At 53.7% G+C, this 18545-nt stretch overlaps 1 protein-coding gene across 3 annotated transcripts in view; it reads right to left on the bottom strand.

The window, feature by feature from the left end:
• TMEM184B (transmembrane protein 184B) overlaps positions 1–16501 on the bottom strand; it is a 44498-nt gene extending 27997 nt beyond the window's left edge. Inside the window, exon 1 of one of the 3 annotated variants that reach the window (XM_044229425.1) lies at positions 16446–16501. The gene's annotated coding sequence lies outside the window, so the exon portion shown is untranslated. The remainder of the gene's footprint in view (positions 1–16445) is intronic. The other 2 variants (XM_044229426.1, XM_044229427.1) reach the window with 2 other exon arrangements.
• Positions 16502–18545: the final 2044 nt, after the last annotated feature.

Raw genomic sequence — 18545 nt, 5'->3', positions numbered from 1 at the left:
AGTCGCACCCCAAGTTCTTTTATTTTTTTTTTTTAAGATTTTATTTATTTAAGAGTGAGCATGAGTGAGGGTGGGGGAGGGCAGAGGGAGAGGGACAAGCAGACTCCCTGCTGAGCATGGTGCCCACCGCAGGGCTCGATCCCAAGACCCTGAAGATCATGACCTGAGCCGAAGTCAGATGTTGAACTGACTGAATCACACAGGTGCCCCAAAACAAGTTGTCTGAAGTCCTTATCAGATAGAGATGCATACTGAATTATTTAAGGGTAAAAAATAACATGACTTCTGGGATTTGTCCTTTAAAAGGGGGAAAGGGATAGAGGTAGCAAGACTGGAGGACATTTCCTTGCTGCTGGAAGGTGAGGGACTATGGGCAGAAACCTGTTCTATTATTTGCTCTACTTCTACGTGTCTGAAATTTTCCAGAGTAAAAAGCTTTAGACAGTAGAACAGAATTTTCCACCAAATTTGTAACGAGATGGCCATTGACTCAGGAAACCATCTGTTTCAGAGAGTTACCGGTTATCTTGTAGAAAAGCAATCAGAAAGACCTGTCAAATGTAACAACTTAGTTCAACACATCTTTCTTTCAAAAAAAGTTCCGCATTTGTCCATGTTTTTCTATCAATACTGGCTGTCAGGGATATGCTTCCCAGTTAAGCTTTTGAAACATCTTTAAGCATGTTTAGTATGTCCCTTCGTGGGAAAGGCATGTTATCACAACAAATGAGAAAAGAACTCTTTCAGAAGACACCGAGGCCGGCAGAGCGTTCTGGAAAAGTATATTTGGAAATGTTGGAAATGTTTCTACTGTCATAGGATCTTGTTACCAAAAACAATGTTAAGTCTGTAACTCACAAAAACTCTCGTGTCTGAACTCCTAAAAACCTACGTAACAGAATTTTCTAATCTGCTCAAAAATTTCCAAAGCATCTGAGTGGGTTTTGGATTCATGTGTTAAGAACTTTAAAATAAAAAATACCTTCCATTTAGTCGACAAAAACATCTGATTGGCATCAGGAAGGATGGAAATGTACTAGCCAAATTTCAACAAATTCCCTGCATACGCAGTGGACAGGATGGAGAAATGAGTAACCTGATTCAGAAAGCAAGCCAGTGATGCGTTTCCTCCGTGTACAGCTACATGTCTCGGGGATCTTTTTAGGAGAGGGCAGCCGTTAAAACCAGACAGCCAAGCAGACTGGACACAGAGCCAGAGCTTCTAACTGCTCGCTCACAGACCACGAAAGCACGCTTTCCAAAAATAAATCACGCCTATGAAGCCAGAAGGTTTTTGCACCACCAAGAAAATAAAATAAAATAAAAAATTTAAATATTACATCTTTAGCATCATCACAGCTTGGTGTACGCTTTATGAGCTACATGTAACAATATGCAAGTATTGGGGGGACAGACCCCAAAAGTTTTCTTACTGATAGGGATGCAGCCAGTCGCTGACAGGGCTCCCTGTTCCCCCTGAGGCTCCTGTCCCTCTGTCCTTCCGCAGCCCCTGGTGTCAGGCCTGAGGAGGCTGAGGCAGACACAAAGCACAGTCAAGACCCGGTCCCGCCTCTCTCCCAGCGGCCACCTGCCCGCCAGGTGGCCCCACAACTGTGTCCTCACTTGCGCGATAACCCGCAGGCTGCGAAGAAGCCAGGCCACAGGCCACACTTCGTCCCAGGCTCCGAGTCAGGAAAACAGCTGGAATCCTGGTGCTGCCACCCAGCTGTGACTGGGCCGGGGCCTGAGCGTCTCTGAACTTGTTTCCCAGGTACGCCAAGCCCACCCTGGGCCAGTGAGCTTAGGACTTCAGAGTTTTTCCAAGTTAGAAAGGATTCCAGAGCTGGAGGAGGTATGCAGAGTGAGTCCCCCAGAGCGGTGCAGGCAGCACCCAAAAGTCAAATACGCAGTATTTCCGCAGAGAAACATGAGATATTTTTAAAGAATATAATTAGTCTCACATCAATTCAGGTCAGATTTTTGCCACGAAATTAGTTTGCTGCAGGCTTGGAAGAACCTTTGGGATTTCGAGCGTTCCGGATTCCAGAAAGGTGGGGGCCTGGGCTGCCCCCCAGCGCTGCAGGGAGGCTGATGCTTGAAGACGCAGGAATCCGGCGTCGTCTACTTCTCACCTTATTTTCAGATGTGACCACGTCCCTCCTCCTGACCTGAGATCTTCCAACTCTGACGTTCTGTGATGCCCTCCATCACCACCGTGCCAGCCCCAGCGAGTGGAACGTTCTCTTGCTCCCACCCACGGATTTTTGACCCCCATCAGCCTCGACAGATACGGCCTTCTGTGACCTCTCACAGTTTGCTCACTGCATGTCTCCCCTGGTCTGCCAGAGCATTTACCCCTCTGTGACTAGATCTGGTCCCTTAAAGCCCCGCGAGCTGGGTTCCGCGAGCGCAGGGATCAGTCGCCATGTGGGAAAAGTATTTACTGACTGACTGCTTAGGGGACAGAGGGAAAAACCTGAGCAGAGGCATGGAGACAGTACGTGGGCAGACACCAGGCCAGGAATGCAGAGCAGAATTAATGCCTCCGGACCCTGCTGAAGATGGGGGTGCGGGGAGGCAGCCATTACTGACAAACCACCTGCGGCTCTTCAGAGGGACAAGGCCCTCCTGCCCGCCCTGTGAGGTGGGTCCTGTTGCGGCTGGAGCATCCAGGCCAGGGTACGGTCCCCTGGGTACGGTCCCACAGGGAGCACCAGAACACAGAGCCCCGCTGGATCACCAAGGCACAGGGCCGGACAGAACTCCTCTTGTGGGTTAGAAAGCCAGGCTTAGGAAACCGGGAGACCCCGTTGCCAGAGGGTGCCTGAGGGCACAGAACCAGAGTACAGAGAAGTGGGGGGTCTTGAGGAACATCCAGGCAGGCCCGGCAAGGCCTAACGAATTACGCCAAGCCCTAGAAAAGCACCCAGAGTGCCGCGAATGGTCACTTCCCCTAAGATCGTGCCTACCCCCATCCTTCCCCAAACAGGACAGCGTCTGGCTAACTCCCGCCTGAAGACACTCACGTCTTCCAGAAGAGCTGCAAAGCTGTGTGCAGGCTCAGGCCCCTCCTTGGAATTAGGGGTTTCAGAGAACCTCACATCTCAGAGTCCGTTTCATTCCATGTTGGGGGGATACCATGCTGTTACCCCTCCATGAGTTCCTGTGTCCAAGACTGAGTAATGCACCCCCCCACACACAAAGATGTCACATCCCAAACCCCTGAACGCTGGACTGTTCTGCCTGATGTGGCAAAAGGGGCTTTGCAGGTGTGACTACATTAAGGCCACCGAGGGTCCCAGATGATCTGAGTAGGCCAGATGTAATCAAAAGGGCCCGAATGAGAGGGGGGCAGGCGGCTGTGGGTGTGAAGGGGACAGTGTGACAATGGGAGCAGGCAGGAGAGGCTGGAGGGTGCCAGGCCGCTGGCTCTGAGGATGAAGGAGGGGGCCCTGAGCCAAAGAATGCAAGTGGCCTCTGGAAGCTTGAAGAGACAAGGAACCATCCTCCGGAAGGAGCGCAGCCCTGCCAACATCCTGATTTTGGCTCAATGAAATACATTCTGGACTTGTGACCTCAAAACTGTAGGATGGTAAATTTGTGTCACTAAGTCACTACATTGCCAGCAGTTTTGTTGCAGAATCCATAGGAAAACAACGCCTGCAGTTTCCAGATGAGGAAACAGAGGCTTGGGGGCTACCGCGGTTGGTCCACAGCCCCTGTAACTGGCTCCGGACACCACCCTCGCTCCCTGTGGGCTCTGCAGGCGGACCGCCTAGACTCGAGTCCTGGTCCCGCCACTGACCAGCTCTGCGTCCATGGCCAAGTTACGTAAGTGCTCCTTGCTCCGGCTTCCCCAGCTGTGAAATGGGGCCATAGTCACTCGAGCCTTGGACAGAGCTGCAGGGGGCAAACAGGGTGGTGGGCCAGGCACCACCCGTGTGCACTGATCTGGCCCAATTCCTCTCCCACCTCGGAGCCTCGGTCAGGCTGGCGGTTCACAGGCCCGGCAGTCTGAGCCCCAGGCCTGGCCTGTCTCTGCTCGTCTGCTCTTTTTTAAACCTTCTGAGGTCACATTTTCATTCATTAGTTTCAGATCCCAGCCCCTTTGAGCTGTGGCCATGAAGCGCTCACTCGGGCGGCTGCCACACTCCCACAGGCCGAGCGAAGCTGGCAACCTGTTCACACGCACATCTCCAGAATATTAACGCAGCCTGGGAGGGATTTTTGTTGAACAGATGTTATTTAAAAAAAAATATATATATATATATATATATATGGAAGGGGCACTGCTGGTTAAGCGTCTGCTTTGGCTCAGGTCATGATTCCAGGGTCGTGGGGTCGAGCCCCGCGCTGAGCTCCCTGCTCAGTGGGGAGTCTGCTTCTCCCTCTGCCCCTCACCCTGCTCATGTTCGCTTAATCTCTCTAATAAATAAATAAATAACTTAAAAAAAAAAAAAAAAAAGGATGGGGCACCTGGGTGGCTCAGTTGGTTGAGCAGCTGCCTTCAGCTCTGGTCATGATTCCAGGGTCGTGGGGTCGAGCCCCGCATCAGGCTCCCTGCTTGGCGGAGAGCCTGCTTCTCTCTCTCCCTCTGCTGCCACTCTGCTTACTTGCACTCTCTCTCTCTCCATTAAATAAATAAATTTTAAAAAATTAATTAATTTAAAAAAAAAGGAAAGAAAAATATGTATGAAAAACTTTCCATCTTAACATAGCTCCCTAGGTCGAATCTGACTTAGGAACTGCTCGTCTGAACAGGCCACTCTGGCCCCACTCTGGCACCTGTGACAACAGCCTCTTCCCTTCCCAGGGGCTGTCAGGTTCTGTGAACTTTCCGGGGCGGTGGGGGACTGGGGGGTGCTGCCTTCTTGGGGAGGCTGACCCGCATCAGAGCAGGTCAGCAGCCCACAGCCTGGCCCTTCTCCAGAGGGGATTAAAGGAACAGAATGCCGGAGGCCGGGCAGTTCTCTCTGGGCAGCCTCTGCGAGGAGGATCACGTGCCCTCACGAGGGGCAGCGCCCCCCCCCCTCAGTCAACACCCACAGGCCAGGCCACTCCAGCGCCTCTCTTGTCTCTCCTCCTTCGCCCGGGGCCAAGTTCCCACGAACCTCCCAACCACGAAAGGAAGAATCTCCCAATCGTGTAGCCCTCTTTCACTTGGGTGGGGGGGGGAGCAGAAATCTAAGGGAACAACCAAGTCATCCAAAATTCTTCAGCAAGGGCTGACTTAATCAGCCTTGTAATTAAGTTCTGTTTTGGCTTAATGCATACAGGCCAAATCTTGCTCACCCCAGTTTTCTCCCAAAGTGCGAACAGATGGGCCAATGCTCTGCCTCTTCAAGCAGTTTCTGTGTTCCCCTAAATGTGACCTTTCCAGCCACCTAAACCCCATTCAGCACTGCATAAAAGGGTGCCCTTCGGACGCAGAACCCTGAACCTCAACAGTCCTACTGCCCCAGGAGTGAGGGAAGGCTGTCTAAGCAAGACCCCTGAACCTGCTCCAACCCCTGGGACCCCTCGAGCAAGGAACCTGGCTCCGGCCCGGGTGCCTGTGACAGAAATCCCAACCGGAATGTCACTCACGCAAACACGCACCGGGTGGGGCAAGCCAGCCTTCCTCCCTAGGCATCCGGAGCCCCCAGAGTCCACAAGTCCCACAGACAAGAATAAGAACCTTCATGGCACCCCTGTGTAGACGGCAAAAGGCGGGATGCCACCCCACTGCCCACCCTCGAGAGAGTGGATCCATAAATGGGGACACGTTCCAACAGCAGAGCCCTCCACAGCACGGATGAAGATCACAGCGCCACTAGCCACAGTCCGGACGAATGTCGTAGTCTTTACTATAGGACCCCATTTCTGCAAAGTTCAAAACCAGGCAAGACGAGTCAGAAGGGATGAGGAGTGAGCAGTGGTTACCGGTTACCGTGGGAGGCCACAGGGAGCCTTCTGGGCGCTGGGCGTGTTCTGCAGCTTGACCCGGACATAATTTATATGGGTACTGACAGATGTCAAAACCACTGTGCTGTAGGGCTAAGACCAGTGTCCTTTACCCTATGTAAGCTAACCTAAAAACTTTTAAAGTATAAATGTTTACCCTTGAGCACCCTCTGTATGCTAAGTCCCAAGGGTATCTCTCTGAAAAGACGCTGATCCCATTAGAGCTTATAGGATGGTGGGGAAGAAAACACACTCAAACACGACAAGGCTGCCTGCGGCCAGTGGGACAGGTAGTGCGGGTCCTTTTACCAAGAAACACCCAAACTTTCACACCTGGTCCCCTCTGTGAGACCCCAGCATGCATTTTGTCTGTTTTTTTAGGTAAACGCTACGTTCAGCGTGGGGCTCGGACTCAGGACCCTGAGACCAGGAGTCGCATGCTCTCTGGACTGAGTCAGCCAGGTGCCCCCAAGCACACATTTTTGATTAGATGGTGGCAGGGGCCTAAGTGATGCTGGCAGGTCCTCGAGGGAATAGCCGGAGACTTGACCTTCTTGCGCTGGGTGAGATAAAAGGATACATTCTTATGGTATTTTTTACTTAATTTTATTTATGTATTTATGTCTTTATTTTTTTAAAGATTTTATTTATTTATTTGAGAGAGAGAGCATGAGAGGGGAGAGGGTCAGAGGGAGAAGCAGACTCCCTTCTGAGCAGTGAGCTCAATGCAGGACTCGATCCCAGGACTCCACGATCATGACCTGAGCTGAAGGCAGTTGCTTAATCTACTGAGCCACCAAGGCACCCCTTTATTTCTATTTTGAAAAGATCAGAGAGCCCCACGATTTGGCACTCAGACGGTTCAAAGGGTCTCTAGTAAAGAGCCTCCCAGCACCAGCCCCATCCCAGAGGCACAACAGCTGACTTCCCACAGGCCCCCAAGACCCTGTGTGCACACGTGAGCACATGCACTTTCCTTTTACACCCACGGAGGCACATGAGACACACTATCCTGCACCTGCTTCTTTTTTTTTTTTTTTAAAGATTTTATTTATTCATCTTGAGAGAGATCGCACGAGAGAACCCAAGCCAGCGGGCGGAGCGGCAGGCAGAGGGAGAAGCAGAGTCCCTGCTGAGCAGGGAGCCTGACGTGGGACTCATCCCAGAACACCGGGAACGGGACCTAAGCTGATGGCATACACTCGCCCGGCGGAGCCACCCAGGCGCCCCCCGCACCCCCCTCTCTCACAGCAATCCATCTCGGCGACTGCTCCGTATCTGGGCACGGAGCTTCTCCCTTATTTCCCAAAGCTGCGCAGTACTCTATGGTCCACACGGAGCATAACTTGTTCCTGGGTCCCAGCAGATGGACATGACATTCTTCCCAACCTTTTTCCTAGCACAAATAAGGCAGCAATGACTAACCTTCAAATAAATTATTTTACACACAGATTAAAACATCTGTAGGATGAAATCCTAGAAGTCCAACCATTGGGTTAAAGTGGACAAGCGTCTCTAATTTTGGAAAATGTTGCCAGACAGGACACATTTAAATCCTCATCCAAGGGGCGCCTGGGCTGTTCAGTCTGAGCGTCTGCCTTCGGCTTGGGTCATGATCCCGGAGTCCTGGGATCGAGCCCCACATCAGGCTCCCTGCTCAGTGGGGAGGTCTGCTTCTCCTTCTCTCTCTGCCCCTCCCCCATGCTCGTGTTCTCTCTCGGGACACGGGCTCTCTCTCAAATAAATAAAATCTTTAAAAAAAAATCCTCGGGCGCCTGGGTGGCTCAGTGGGTTAAGCTGCTGCCTTCGACTCAGGTCATGATCTCAGGGTCCTGGGATCAAGTCCCTCATCGGGCTCTCTGCTCAGCAGGGAGCCTGCTTCCTCCTCTCTCTCTCTGCCTGCCTCTCTGCCTACTTGTGATCTCTCTCTGTCAAATAAATAAATAAAATCTTTAAAAAAAAATCCTCGGGCGCCTGGGTGGCTCAGTGGGTTAAGCTGCTGCCTTCGACTCAGGTCATGATCTCAGGGTCCTGGGATCAAGTCCCGCATCGGGCTCTCTGCTCAGCAGGGAGCCTGCTTCCTCCTCTCTCTCTCTGCCTGCCTCTCTGCCTACTTGTGATCTCTCTCTGTCAAATAAATAAATAAAATCTTTAAAAAAAATAAAAATAAAAATAAATTCTCATCCAAGAAATAAGCTTAATTATTAGGAATACTGACAACATGTAGTTTTTAAGAGTGCCCAGATGAAAAAACGGTAGAGCAAAGCCTGTTCAGCAGAGAGCACGGGGTCCGGAGTTGGTTCGGGACCTGTGTCAGCCCCCTCTCACCCAGGATGGACTTCCTCATCCCTGAGCGAAGGGCCAGACCTGCTCAGCCCCTCAGCCCTTCCCAGAGCAGACAGGCCCTGATGCCCTTGGTCCCAGGACACGTGGAAGGATGGACTGTGACCAGAGTCACCACAACACCCAGCCATAATTGGTCTCCCTGGGCACGGGAGCCAGGGTCCAGGGGAGGGGCAGGCTACAAAGTACACACACCAGAGGCAGGCCTGGCGCGGTGGGGGGCGGGGAAGCGCAGGAGAGCAGAGCCCAAGAGGATCCAGCGTTTCCAGCTTGGCCATCCCAAACGAGAGAGAGGCACCTCCTGCTGTTTTCCCTGCACAGGCTGCTGGGACACCAGAGCCACACAAGACGCACTCATGCTCTAGGACATTCACGGCCACGTCTACTGCGGACCCATTACATAACGTACGCGCCTGACCGCGGTGGCCACCCACATCTCACTCTTCAAGTGGGCAGCCGGCGGAGGATGGAGCCAGGCCTCTGGATGCCTAGTGTCCTCTCTGCAAGGACAGCTGCATAAACACAGCAGGCAGGGCAGGGCTTCCTCCCACCTCCACAGACCCAGCTCAACAACAGAGAACTGGGAATGCAATGGTCTTCGGCCCCCAACAGAGGACATGCCTCTTGGCCAAACAAAGACAGCTTTTGAGAGGAAAAACCTTCACCAACCTTCCTATTGCCAGCCCAGGTTTTGCGCCAGTGGACTGGAGGGCTAGGAACTCCTACCAACCAAAGCACACTTGAATGCACTGAGGTTATCGATATTCAAATTTTTCTAACAAAAGCATAGAGCCGGCAGCGTAGGTGGCTCAGTTGGTTCGGTGCCTGCTTTTGGCTCAGGTCACAATACCAGGGTCTTGGGATCGAGCCCCAAGTTGGGCTCCCTGCTCAGCGGGAGTCTGCTTCTCCCTCTGCCTCTGTCCCTCCCCATGCTTGCTTGCTCTCTCTCTAAAAAATAAAAAAAATTAAAAAAAAAAAAGCACAGCGCATCAACTTTTCTTTGTTTTGGTGAGTCTAAATTCTCACTTGTATTATTTGTTTAACATCCACAAATACCTCCCTGCCTCGACGCACGGACCTGTGTATGCGCTCAAGAGAGGCCCACTGCTTGGGAAGCCTTCCCCTTACTGCTCTACTTGCCAACCTCCACTGACCATCAGAGCCCCCGGCTCAGCCCGCGCCTCCCCCAGGGAGCCCCCCACCCCACCCCAGCAGCTTCCACCTGACCCTCTACAAGCACGGCCGTCCAAGTCCGGCAGCAATTCCACCTGCTGGGTGCGGGGAGGTGGGACTGCAGGCTGCGAGGGTGGGGGGTGCCGCTCAGAGCAGCAAAGGCACGGGATTCAAAATAAAAAACCCGCGAGCTTCCTTCCATAGGCTCTCGGGCCAAGTTCACCGTTCTGAGCCTCAGTCTATCCAGCGACAGAACAGGCAAGATAATCCCAAGGTTCCAGGGCTACTGGGAGGATTAAATGAAGCAGTTTAAGTGAAATGTAATTTGCAAACTGTAAAGCCCTACACAAATTCTGGTGAGAATCAGTAATATTGGTATTTATTAATTAATATATTAATCTCAGCTGATGCTAATATCCTCACACACATCCCTTCACCAGCACCCATGGTTGTGCCTTGCAGGCACCCGAAATGATCATCAACGGAATCCCAGATTCTGCGTATTCTAGATGGAATGAGAAAACAGAGGCACCACAGGCAAAAGCCAGGAGGCTCTGCAGCGGCCACCACAGCAGCAGCCACGGGGTGAGTTCCTTCTACCTCAGAGCCTTCCTGTGAATGGTGACCCAGAGGGCTTTGGGGCACAGCACCGCCCAGCAGAGCGGAGGTTCTCGGCCACCTGCCAGCAGGACCGGGCCTCCCTGGGGACAAGCTGTCCACAGTTGCGCAGGAGAAAAATAAAGGTAGGCAACCCCACAACGTCCTCCAGAGTGGGTCCGCTGTCCGGTGTGAAAATCCTGCAGCATGACAGATGCAGCAGCTTCTGGGGGTCTCACCCCAGCGCTCTGTTGAAGTGGGGGTGGCAGAGACAGCTATCCTGGGACCACCCACCGTTGCAGGCACAAGAGTCCACAGATCACGGGTCCCTGGCCAGGAGACCTGGGTCTTCGGGAGGATCGCCAAACAAACTTCAGGTTGGAAAAGAAAACACACACACACACACACACACACACCCCTTCATCCATCTTTACGTGACCTGCCCTAACTCTACACTAGGCCCCCCGACTTGGGGAGCTCAAGGCTCTAGAACCAGGGGCCTCACTTGAGCCTTGCAGCACCAGGGGGGTGAGCAGAGGTGCTACAGGTAGCCCCAGCAGTGGCAAGCCCCTTGCCCAAGGTTATCACCCTGGTTCTTTGACTTCCACACAGTTCTCTGTGGCTGCTCAAGGCCATGATGCCATCTAGCAAAAAGGTTGGGGACGTCATCTTTCCCACAGAGAGCGGAAATACATCACCAGGGGTCCTGGTTTTTAAATTGTGTGACTCTTTCGTCGCTAACTTAATAATGTCATGGGAAATGCTGATGACCTGGTGTTACGTGAACAATGAGATATTGCAGGATCGTACCTAGAAAGAAAATACGCCCATGTCAACCGCGATTATTTCTTGGTTATGAAATTGGGGGTGATTTTTAGTCTTACCCACCAACCTTCTATGTTCCAAGTTCACTATGATCAACGTGTCCTATTTTCCAAAGTAGAAAAGCCTATTGTTTTTCAAAGACCCATCAACCCTGCAAACTTTCCATTAAACACTCAATTACTCGTATGTGACTTTCTAAAACAGCAGAGTTGGAAGTGACGTGGGTCAGGCACAAAGGTTTTCTGGGTGGGATCTTCCCCCTCTGGCTTCCGTCCCAGCAGGGAAGGAAAAGGAGTGACTGTGGGGCTTCCTGCCTCTCAGAACAGGCCTAAGACCTCCCAGACCCCAGGCTGTCCTAGATGCCCCATGGGCTCCTGGTGGAAGCTCAGCTCTCATCCACCGTCCTGTTCTGATTAATCCTGTCCGTACTAGCCGTCACCTCTCAAGAATAACTCCAGCTTTATCCCGAGTGGCGATGACATTCACCTAGCCATTCATTTGTGTCATCGAAAACTATTTCAGCACCTACGCTGCGCAAGGTGTCGTGCCAGACAGGGAGCCACCGGTAACCCAAGACTGGAAACCACCAACCAGAGGGCACATGTCATCCTTCCAAGTTCTGTCCTAGCACAGCATTTCTGCTCCAAGGGCAGCAGCAGAAATGTGAACAAAGGCTGCCTGGGTGTGCAGCCTAATTCCCGCACCCCACCTCCCGCCCCCCTGCTCTGGTGCTCCCCCGCCCCTCCCCATTCGGTCCGAGGCATAGCAGGGTCCAGGAATGAGTCCCTGCAGAGAACGCTGGTGTCTAAGCCGCAATGCCCTCAGGGCCCTGCGCTGGATCCCACTGGGAAAGAGGTAGAGAAGGGGCAGGAACGTAAGAAAACCCCAAAGTGTGAGACCGTCCAGTTCTCTCAACAGCTCCCTCCCACTCTACTTCTTCCCCTTCCTGTGTCCTCTTTGAGGCTGAGAAGATCATATTCCATTAACATTCACCGAGAGTCCACAGGGTGAAGACTGGATGCCACGTAATTTTATAGACAAGAACTCGGACATTGGCTTTGCACATGCTGTTCCCTCTGCCTGGAACCTGCTTCCTCTCCTTCCACATGGTAACAGCTTCAATGCTGTCTCCTCAGAAAACTGCCTAACCTGGGCAGGAATGCCCTGATATTTCCTCAGGGGGCCCAGGACAAGAGTCATTGCTCCTGTGTCTGTGGTCTCTCTCCCCAGCAGGACTCAGCTCTGCAAGGGCTGCTCCCTGCACTGTCCAACATACAGACAAGGCTGACATCTCTTCTTTTTTTTTTTTTCAGATAGGTTTTTTCTTAAGTAGACTCCACACCAAATGTAGGGCTTGATCTCAAGACCCCAAGATCAAGAAGCAGATATATGCTCTACCCACGGAGCCAGCCGGGCGCCACAGGCACACTCTGTCTTAAATACACTGAAAGGCCTGCAGAGGAACAGTAAAAGGCAGCATTCTCCGAGCGTGGCCGAGTGCTGTGCTGAGCTCCACAAGGATGTGAGGTCAGGACGGCTGAGTGATGGCCACACTATTATTATTCCCATTTCACAGATGTAGGAAATTGCATCATTTCCCCCCTCTTTTTAAAGAATGGAAACTAGAACACAGCAAGCAACTTGCCCAAGGTCACAGGGCTAAAAAGAGAGTGAGGATTTAAACATTTCCCGATTCTCTCTCTCTCCAGGCCACCAGGACAGGTGGACCCCTTATCCTGGGTTGACTGACCCCTTATCTTCCGCTCTCCCCAGGGCCCGAAGGCGCGTTTCTTTCTCATGCTGCCAGTGATCCTTTGTCCCCTTCCTGAATTCTCATCTCCTCTCCCGATTCAGCAATCTTCCGACTCCTCCCCTCCTGTCCTGCACCCAGGGCTCCCAACCTGATCTGGATGTTACAAGCAAGGACCCCTCGTCTTTCAGCCCTGGGGCCCAGCGCCTGGAGCAGCTGCGCAAACGACGCCCGTGGACACCCAGCAAAGCAGGCCTGGAGAGCAGGCAGCTCCCCAGGGAACTCACATGTGGGATCTGTGGTTAAACCCAGATTCCCAGGCTCCAGCTCCTGCTCTGTCCCTACTCCCCTCTGCTTGTATTTACAGAGCTGCTGAGTGTCGGGGCCTGTGGGGGACGCAGAGCCACCACAGCTCTCAACAGGGAAAGGCAGCCCACGCTCGTGCCCAACCTACGAGCCACAGCACTGGATCGTAGTGCCATAGTGCTACGCAGTGATCGTAGTGCTGCGATCCACTGGAAGTCGGTGAGGTCCCACAGGACCCAGGAGGGCCAGGAAGAGGGGGATCCCGTTCAGTGGAGCCAACTTCACAGCCAGCCCCAGAAGCCAGTTCAAGGGCAGAACGTGCGACAACCACGGTGGGCTCCAGAGGCCGGTCCTGGGTCACACGGGGTGGTCAAAACCAGAAGCTGCTAGAAGAAAAGGGAAAGGCAACAGGGCCTAAAAACTATGGCTGTGGGAAAAGCGTCTTGAGGGAGAGCAAAAAGGAGAGGGAGGAGAGAGGCCTCTGCACAAATATGCAAAGGAGAGGAGATGGTAATGCTGTCCCATATGCCTGTGACACGGCTGACGACCTCCATTCCATTTTGAAACCTTCAGGGGCTCCCTGTTGACCACGCTGGGGTCAAATTCAAAGTCCTTAGCGAGGCCTTCAAAGATCTTCATGCCCGGGGCCCACTGCAGCCACGTCTGGGAGGAGAGGTATCCCAGGCCTCCCCAGCCCTGCCCAGGGTTTCTCATCCTTCCCAGCATAGGGCACTTCGCTCCTAGGAAGACTTGCGGCCCACCTGGGATGAGTGGGGAGGAGGATCACGGGCTCTGGGGTCAGAACCTCTGATTCAGAGCTCAACTCCACCAACTGCCTCCACTAGAACCTGCTAGGCTGACTGCAAAGCGGGAAGGTAAGGATTCCCACCTCACCAGGTGGTGGGGCATGAAACACAGTCATTCATCAGAGCACTGTGAGCTGTGCCTGGCACACAGTAAGTGCTTAATAAACAAGCTGTTGTTCCTATTGTCCTCTGCACCCCTGTAGGGCCTCTGTTCCAACCACAAGTAGAGCACTGTCTTGCCCATAGTCGGTACACACTGGACTCCCCCAGCCAACCACGGCCTTTTAGAAGCAGCACCACCCACCGCTCAGGACCCGGTCCCGAGGCCTAGCATGGAGCCTGGCACACAGTAGGACTTCAGCAAGTCACACAGAGCTCTCCCAGGGCCCAGCTGCTGGCCCTCCACAACTTGCATACCAATTCCCCAGGCTAAAGGCCCCGCAGAGTGAGAAGGGCACTGGCTGTTACTGGGTTTCAAAACAATGAAGGGCTGCGCTCTCTGCCCTACTGAGGCTGTTTCCACTCTGGGGAATCTATGGGGCGAAATGAGCACAGCAGGGACTGGAAATAGCGCTCAGCCCTTCTCGGGGAGAGTGCTGGGCTGGCTCGCCAGAAACCAGGAGCAAAACCTCAAAAGCAGAGGGGGAGCAAACAGCCTCCCCACGGAAGCCCAAGCTCCACAGAACTGGGCCAACAGGAGTGAGGTAAGACCACTCGCACCCATCCTGCCTTGCACGTCTCCTTCCCGCCCATCTGGAGAGCCCTGAAGGGGCTCCTTACCCCCACCCCCATGGAGGATCAACTGAGAACACATCCTGAATTCCAAGGGCTACAGAAAGGCACCCCAGGTTGCCTATGGTGGCGGTGGTGGGGGTGGGGGGAATGTGGCAAAGGGCTGGAAAGGTGGGAATTCACAGCGCCTTCTCTACCCACACAGGCTATTGGGCCCTCCTGTCCTGGTCACTGTCCACAGCCATCCATACCCTTCTTCCCTGCAGACTGGGAGGCCCTAGACCAGGCACCAGTTCCCATTCATCTTCAGACACCTGTGCCCCTAGCATGGCACCTGGCATGTGGATTGTTCAGTTACAAGGCAGCAAGATCTGGCAGCAAGAGAGGTCCTGGCTCGGGGAAGACTCTATCCCGTCCCGCCATGTGCCAGAGACAAGTGAGTCATGTACTCCCTCTGGTCTCAGTTTCCTCAACTGCACACAGGGATGACAACAACTCTGTACTCACACAGCCACTGAGAAAATTAACTGGGAAAACACGTATGGTAAGCACCAAAGACAAATGCTCATCATCCTTCAAGCTTCAGCTCAGCTGTCCCCACGTGTCGGAGTCTCCGCTGCTGGCTGTGTTCCCCCCTCTCCCAGCAGTGAACGCACACTGTGCTCCCTCTACTGCTTTATATTTTTCACATCGATGTGATTACTAGTTTCTGCGTGTGATTCCCACCCCCCCATTCCAGACCTGAGAACTCCCGGAAGCCAGGGGCCCTGTGAGTTTGTGTCCAAGTGACAAAACGGGCACACGGGTCGGGCTGCTGGGGCCCTCCTACCCCACGGTCCCAGCACGGATACACACAGCACCCTCTGATGGAATGTCCCAAAGTGCGAAGCCGAGGGGGCCCAAGCTTGCTGAAAAGGAACAGGGATGCTGCAGACACAACCTGGGAAGGAAGTCACGCCTCTGAGACCCGGGGCTCCTCTGCAGGCGCAGGTGAGCTCAGAGAGCTTGTTTGCCGGGCTGACTGCGCAGCACACAGGCCTCCAGGGCACAGATTGCTGAGGCTTTCCTTACATCAAGCACCCAGCAGCCAGATAAATAATACATGGCCTTCACCTCAAACACAGGTAGCAGGCGTGCAAACACTTGCTTCGCACGATGGTGCCTGGGGCGTGCGGGCACACCCAAGCGTGTGTGTATATGATACCTGGCCTTGCGTGACCCTGAGAGGCTATGATTTGGGAACAGATACCCCGGCCCACTCCCCAAGCCTGCCTTGCCATGGCGGGGAGTCAGCTAGCACCAGAACCAAGCGATGTGCCCAGAGAGAAAATGTACAACTCCCGGGATGGATACACAAACCCTAAACCATCCTCTGTGGTCACTTTCCAAACAAATGTCCTTTGGAGCCCCACCTTAGTCTCCGTGCCCCTCCAAGCGGCTGACTTGTATGCAAGGCGTGTGCACTCTGCACGCTTGCATCCCCAAAGGCCTGGCCAGGCCAACCATCCTCCCAGATCCCAGCCACCGGCACAGGGCACGGAAGCCTCCCCCACTCGGTGGTGCCAGGCGCCAGCACACCCACCGGGCTCACACAACCCCCCTTGCAAAGGGCCTGTCCACCCGCCTTCCCTCTCCCCCGGCCACCCCCATAGGGAGGTACAATTACACTCTAGGCGAGGGCCTGCCACGTCGGCCAGGAGGGGGCCAAGGCACACCCACGGGCGGCCCCGCGACCCCGCAGGGCAAAGAAGGGGCACAGGGCGGGACCGGCTGGGAGGCGGACGCCCCCTCCCTCCTCCACCAGGCCGGACACCTTCGTGCCTTCCCCGCCTGGGGACCTGCGGCCAACGCGACCCGTGGGGCACCCCTCCCCCGCGCGGGCCTCCCCAAAACGGAGCAGCCCCCCGCCCCCGGAAACCCGCAGCTGCCCCCCTCAGGGCCCCCGGCGCGAGGCCGGCCGGGCTGGGTACCTCAAGAGCCCATGGCGGCGGCGGCGGCGGCGGTGGCGTGTGCGGACAGCGCGCGGCGGCCGGACTCTGCGGGCGGGGCGGGCAGGCGGCGCCGCAGCCCCGGTGTTTCGCCGCCGCCGGCGGGTCCCGGGCCCAGCGGAGTGCCGCCGCGGCGCGCCTGCGCACTGAGCACGCCTCCGGGGAGGGCGGGGCGACGAGCGCGCGGCTGAGATCACCCGCCTGGCCTTAAAGGGGCCGCATCCGAAACCCGCAGCCCGCGGCGAGGTGGTGGGAGCCACCTCGGTTCTCCCGCGCTCGCTCTCGAACCCGCCGGGAGTCGTCGTCGCTCTCGCCTCAATTCGACTCCCCAACCCTACCCACCACGGAGCTTCTGGGGATGCACGGATCGTGTCCTGGGCTCCAACGTCTGTCCCCGACACTCGCGAGCTCTCTGGCACTTCACTTTTCTTAACCCTAATTTCCTCCATTTGGGCCTGTTTTGAAGGTGGAACAATGCATCAAGGCTACTTATCGAGTGAAGGATGCATGTGGAGTTGGGAAATTAATGTGTACCGAAGTGCTGTATGCAATCACGCGAGGTAAAATTGCAGGGCAGAGAAGGAGACTTCCTTCCCATTCCACTTAGGGGCGCTTCATTCTTGCCCCGCCTGTCTCTAGGCAGCCTAATGAGCAAAAAGTTTTCGGATGTCATTCACTGCTGTTTGCCAGGTCCACACCTTACCCAGGTTAACAGAATCCGATCAAGTTCCGGCATTGGTGTGTTCCAGATCCCCAAATTTATTTATATCCCCTGCCCAGACGCCTCCCCTGAATTGTCACCAAATACTTGAGGTCCAGTAGGCATCCAAAGTCAATGTGCCTTCCAAACACATACAAAACTACACCTTCACAGCCTCCCCCAACAGCGGTTGGCAACTCTGTCTTTCCAGTGCCCAGGTCAGAACTCCTGGAGTCATCCCTGAATCCCTCATCCCACCACCTCCTTACCCACTGAAGCAGAAAATCCCTGGCTCTACCTGCAAAATGTACCTAGACTCTGATCTTTTCCACCCCATCTCCACTGCTAACACCCTCATCCAGCTTCTGCCAGGGATCACTGCAATATTCTTGTTGTACACTGAATGCTTCCCCCCCAAATGCATTTGTTGAAATCCTAGCCCAATATGATGGTATTGGAGGTGGGGACTTTGGGATGTCATCCGGTCATGAGGGTGCAGCCCTCATGAATGGGATTAGTTCCCTTATAAAAAGGATCCCAGAGAGCTGCCTAGTCTCTCTGCTACATGAGAATAGAAGTGGTTGGCAATCTGTAACTCAGGAGAGTCTTCTTGTAGATCCCAATCATGCTGTCAGGCAACCTGATCTCAGACTTAAAACCTCCAGAATTGTGAGAAATAAATTTCTGTTGTTGATAAACCACCCGGTCTATGGTAATCTGTTATAGCATCCCAAACTGACCAAAAGTATCACAACTGTTGGCCTTACCCATTTCCTTTTTCCAAACTTGCCCCGGGCTATGTCAGGATTGGAGCCACAGAAAGTCTTTTATTTTATTTTAAAAATTTTTAAAGAAAACAATTTATTTATTGGGGCACGTAGGTGGCTCAGTGGGTTAAGCATCTGCCTTCGGCTCAGATCATGATCCCAGGGTTCTAGGATGGAGTCACACATTGGGCTCCTTGCTCATCTGGGAGTCTGCTTCTCCCTCTGCCTGCCCCTCCTCCAGCTTTTGTGCGCACGCGTGCTTGCTCTCTCTCTCTCTCTCTCTCTCTGACAAATAAATAAAAATAAAATCTTTAGGGCGCCTGGGTGGCTCAGTGGGTTAAGGTTCTGCCTACTGCTCACTTCATGATCTCAGGGTCCTGGAACTGAGTCCTGCATTGGGCTCTCTGCTCAGCAGGGAGCCTGCTTCCTCCTCTCTCTCTCTGCCTGCCTCTCTGCCTACTTGTGATCTCTCTCTGTCAAATAAATAAATAAAATCTTTTTAAAAATAAAATAAAATAAAATCTTTAAAAAACAAAACAACAAAAACAAAAACCTAAGTCTTGCTTGATTTGGCATTCTACATACCCAGGCATGTCTGACCTCATCCCCACCTCT

This window comes from Neovison vison, chromosome 12 (genome assembly GCF_020171115.1).
Source record: "Neovison vison isolate M4711 chromosome 12, ASM_NN_V1, whole genome shotgun sequence".
Classification (NCBI taxonomy): Eukaryota; Metazoa; Chordata; class Mammalia; order Carnivora; family Mustelidae; genus Neogale; species Neogale vison.
Note: the sequence above shows the minus strand (reverse complement) of the source record. Positions and strands in the feature narration are given on the sequence as shown.